This window comes from Chrysochloris asiatica, unplaced genomic scaffold (assembly GCF_000296735.1).
Source record: "Chrysochloris asiatica unplaced genomic scaffold, ChrAsi1.0 scaffold00046, whole genome shotgun sequence".
Classification (NCBI taxonomy): Eukaryota; Metazoa; Chordata; class Mammalia; order Afrosoricida; family Chrysochloridae; genus Chrysochloris; species Chrysochloris asiatica.
Genome location: NW_006408564.1, coordinates 16,585,831 through 16,590,978, shown reverse-complemented (window position 1 = coordinate 16,590,978; position 5,148 = coordinate 16,585,831). Strand labels below are relative to the sequence as shown.

Sequence of the window (5,148 nt, the reverse complement as noted above, 5' to 3'; positions counted from 1 at the left end):
GTGTATTCCATCTGGTGAGGTCCACAGGTGGAGTACCTGCTTGTTATTGAAAAACGGTATTAGCAGTGAATAAGTCATGCAAAATTCTATCATGTTATCTCCAGTTTCGTTTCTGTCATCAAGGCTATGTTTGCCAACTAACATTTTTCACTCCCCCCTTTTTTTGCATTACAATTACTAGAAATTGTCAATGCATCTTAATTGCATGTTTGATTAATTTCAGATTGAGGAAGTTGATAGAATCCTCCAATTTCTTTCTCTTTTTTTCACTCACAATGTTTCTTTATAAATTAGTAAATGTTACTTTTACAGTGTGGGATTGCGTCTTCAGTTGTGTTAACTTCAGTTCACTTGATCTGTGACTCTGTTCCTGGTGGTGTCAGAAGTTGATGTGATTTTGGACATCATTGATTTGCTTCCCTAATGTGCTCACCCTCCTCCTTCAGGGTGGACTGAAAGTATTACTGCTGATAGGCACTGAGAATAATAGTGGGTTTTTGAGGACTTAGTACCTTTTCCATCTTTTGCTGTTGATAGTCCTTTTTCATAGTGACCTACTTGATGGTACTGCCCAAATGTTGAAGTTGATCAGGAATCAGCTGTAATTCTTTCTTCTTGTCTCTCTCACTGTCAGAGAGAACACAGGGAGCTCACAGTGACAACTGTGCAGCACCTTTTTCATTCTCCTCATGCTATCTTCGTGTTTCTCTCTAGCTTCTTCATATTTGTCAGTGAAGCACTCGGCCATTTCTCATAGACATTTTCTTTCCTCGTGACCATAACTGAGATCATCTACTTGTTTCTTTTTTTGTCACAGACTAATTTGACCCTCTGCTGAATTTCCTCCATTGCCAAGTCCTATTTAAGGATATACTGTTCTCTGAACCCCTGTGTAGCTCAGTTCATCAACTGTAGATATTCTTCAGGAGGAGGGGCCATATCCTTTTCAGAAGACTTCAAAAATACTGGATCAACAAAACTATGTTGTTGAATGCTTCTAATGTGGTTTTCAAATGAACCAGGTTTTCAGCCAGAATTTGTGGGGAGACGCTTCAACACCTTTTTGGGCAAAGAGCAGGGGAGGAGATGCTGAGGCATTCATAGATACTCATGATGCAGATCATTGTAGAATGTCAGGGATGATCCAAAATCCTCTAACTGGAGCTGGTTGCCTGCATGGCAATGAATTTGTACAAAGCATGTGTTCTACAAAGTATTTCTGTTCTATAGCAAGTTTCTGTACACTATCCTTATCATCTTCATCTGATGCAAGAAATTTGTGAAGTTTATGAATCCAAGTTAGCCCAGCACTATGTACACAAACTTCATAAGTACAGTGGTATCTTGAGGGACACTTGGAACCTCTGTGAAGTTTGATTGAATAAGAAAAGTCAGACTCAAATGGCTCATTCTCTCTGGATGTCAGTTTCAGAGCAAGCTCCAACTCAGTGCTAATGAGTTTGAACCACAGACCTCGTAGTTCAAACCAATCTCATGGTCCAGTGCTTATCCTACAGCACCACACCAGGACTCCATCCTATATATATATAATTCAATACTTTGTTTTAATTTCTTCTTTATTATGTGAACTGAGTGAAGGTTGACAGAGTAGGTCAATTTTTCATTCAACAATTCGTATTCATTTTGTTTTGTGTCATTGATTGCAATTCCCACCATGTAACATCATTTATCCCACTTCTTCAGTGTGTTTCTATTTTTCTAACGTTTCTGAACTTTCTTTGTGCGTAAATGCTGTCCTTTTGATTTCAAATGGTTGGTTTTCATAAGGTGTGCAAACCTATTTGTATGAGTTCCTTTTGACTTTTGACAATTGCTAATTTTCCTAGCTTCATACTTTGTACATTTCATGTTCTGATTATTATGAGAGATGTTTCTTCTCATGTTGAGTCACGCCACATTAGCAAATGCCAGTCTTGAAAGCTTTGTTTCATCCAAGTCATTAAAATTGACTGTACCTTGAGGAGGCAGTTCTTTCCCTCTTCCAACCTAAGGGACTCACCTTCTAGCATTATATCAGACATGCTCCATTGCTACTCCTATGGTTTTCAGTGGCTACTTTTTCATAAGTAATCTGCCTCTTTCTTCTTTCTAGTTAGGCTACCCTGCTGGTATATAAAACACTGATGACATAGCATTCAGAACCACAGCAATACACCAGTCATCAGAGTATGACAAAAAGACAGCAAAAAAGGGATACCCTCAAGATAATGGATTGATGACAAAGGTGTAGCGATGTATTTCAAACATATCAATGATAATGAAGATGGCACAGGACCAGGCACATTTCATTCTGTTATGAGGCAAAGCAAACTCAGTAGCAACTACCAACAACATGTGTTCTTGGCTCCCGGCCTTTGATGTATTTAATGACCAAGCAGGTACCACTTGGAGATTGTATTCTTGCTATTCCGATTTGCTAAATGTATCAGCAATAGAAAGACCTGATGGAATTCTGTCTACTTCTCTTCAATTTTTGGATTATAATTCAAAATTAGGTTACATTACACATTTGTTTATCATGATTTTCAGAGCGATAACTATTTCCCTTTTCTCAATTTGTTTACAAAGGGAAAATGCTGAGATACCAAATGTTTTTTTTTTTTTTTCCACTTCATGGTTCTAGGAACATGTTAAAATAGCTCTAAAAAAGGTTGGTCCAAATAAAAATAGTGATTGGTCCAACTAAAGGCTTTCATAGGTTCCTAATTGAAAGTGAGAGTTTCTGTGTGGAAACGCCAGTACAGAGTGCAAAGTGCATCTGCTATTAACTGTAACACTAATTCTTAATTAGTGAGTACATCATGGGGGCCAAAGAGCTTTTTGTACACATTAACATCAGTCTTCACAACAACCCTACTAGTCAGAATCATCAGCCCCATTTTATACAAGTAACTTGCCAAATAAAAGTAGCAGAGGCCAGACTTTAAATGTGGTCTGAAAGGATCATAGATGTCAGGTGTTTTTGTCTGACTGGCATTCATCTGTACTTTTATGGTAAAAGCATCCTGATTTTCCTTTGGAGGACCCAATCATCAGTCCCATTCTAAATGCACACATTTGGGATGAGATTGGATGTTCTGGCTTCAGGGTAGGCACACAGCACCCATCTGACTAGCCAGTAAATACACCTTACAGTGACTGGTTCAGGAATGGGCACATGACTCAAGTTAGCCAATCAGATCCAGAGTGCATCAGACCCACAGGATTACCTGAAACCAATGGCAGGTGATGCTCCATTCTGTTTAGTGATTAAATTTACTGATGTAAATTCAAGACTGCCAATAGAGCCATCTTTGTGAGACACTATATAAGAACAACCAATCCAGAGAAACATACCTGATAACATCACTGGAATTGTGTCTCAGTCTTGTGCAGCCTAACAAGTCCCCCTTTTCCTCCTTTTTATTTTTAAGGAGGTATTTGGTCATTTGAAACCCAAAGGATCTATCAAAAATGGAGTTGCATGGGACGTGATTGATTTGGTGGTAGAATTCTCACCTTCTATATAGCAAGCCTGGATTTGATTTCCAATCACTATACCTCATGCTCAGCTACACCCATCTGTCAGTGGAGGCTTGCATGTTGCTATGATGCTGAACAGGTTTCAACAAAGATTCCAGACTAAGACAGACTTAGAAGAAAGGCCTGCCAACCTACTTCCAAAATCAGCAATAAAAACCCTCTGATTCACAATGGATTGATATGCAACCAATCATAGGAATAGCACATGATAAGGCAGTATTCCATTCCACTGCACATGAGGTCACCAGGAGTCAAAGGCTGGCTTAACAGCAGCTAACCACAATAAACTGAAATAAAAAATCACACTCTAGCCATCTTAATACACTGGTTTTTTCGCAATGCAGTATGCACAGGATAGGCAAATAAATTATTTGTTTATTCCTCACCTCACTGAGAACAATTTCAAACAGACCTCCACACAATTACTCCTGCCGATCATAATTTGATGTTAAAAAAAAAGCCCAGATGTAGTTCAAATCCTAAATTTCTCATGCAAGGGCAAAAATTATCTAATTTTAGGGTTGTTGTTGTTGTTGTTGTAAAGTGCCATAGAGTCAATTCCGACCCATAGTGACCCTGCATAGGGTTTCTGAGGAGCAGGTGGTGAGCTTGAACAGCCGACCTTGCAGTTCAAACAGCTTTGCTGTCTGACTCATTAAGCCACCGCACCACACCAGGACTCCAATTTTTTTTTTTTTTCTTCTTTTTTTAGGGAGTACTGCTGAATTTAAAATACAATAAATGAATCTTCTCCTACCTTTTCTCTTTCTTCTAAAAATATTTATGAGAATCTGTGCTGTATGAGCAGCTACCAACACTGGCTATGTGAATCTAATATTAAATTTCTAGTTGTAAACAGAGCAATTCCTGGAATATCATGTGGTTCCTTTTTTGCACAGTCATGCTACAAATGGCACATCCTGCCCACTTAAAAAAAAAAAAAAGACCTATAATTTAAAAAGTAACTTTGTTGGACTCATAAAAATATTAAGTGAGGGACAGTTCATAACTCACTGTGTGTTGGATGCTGGGATACATCACCAGATAGCCTTTCCAGAATAAAGGAAATATCATCCTCTCCTGGTTGAGCCATAGGCAATGAGCACTCAATTGCCTTATTCAAAGTCTTATTCTCTTCCTGGGGTAACTAACGCTGAATGACTGATGGTTAGATGCAAAAGTTCAGCTCCCTCATCCCAACTCAGGACAGCTCTGAAGGGCCATTCCTCTTTAGAACTCCTCACAGGGCCATTTAGGATCTTTCTTATGACATATTGCAAAATATATACTGGAAAATACAGCCTTGGTGATAGTAACAATGCTGTAGATTGCATGATAGAATTTTGCATGATCAATTACTTATTCTTTGCAAACATTTTGCTTTTCAGTAACATAATCAGTGACTATACACATAGACCTCACCAGATGTAATACAAAGAGATCAAATTGATTATATCTACGAAAAGAGATGATGGAGAACCTCAATGTCATCAGCCAAAACAAGGCCAGGGATGGCTATGGAACAGAAAATCAATTGCTTATATGCAAGTTCGGGCTGAAACTGAAGAAAAATAAAACAATCTTTAAAAGCCAAAATATGGCCTT

At 38.4% G+C, this 5,148-nt stretch overlaps 1 pseudogene; it reads right to left on the bottom strand.

Annotated features, from left to right (window-relative positions):
* Positions 1-379: 379 nt before the first annotated feature.
* Positions 380-4,636, bottom strand: LOC102823200 (annotated as a pseudogene).
* Positions 4,637-5,148: the final 512 nt, after the last annotated feature.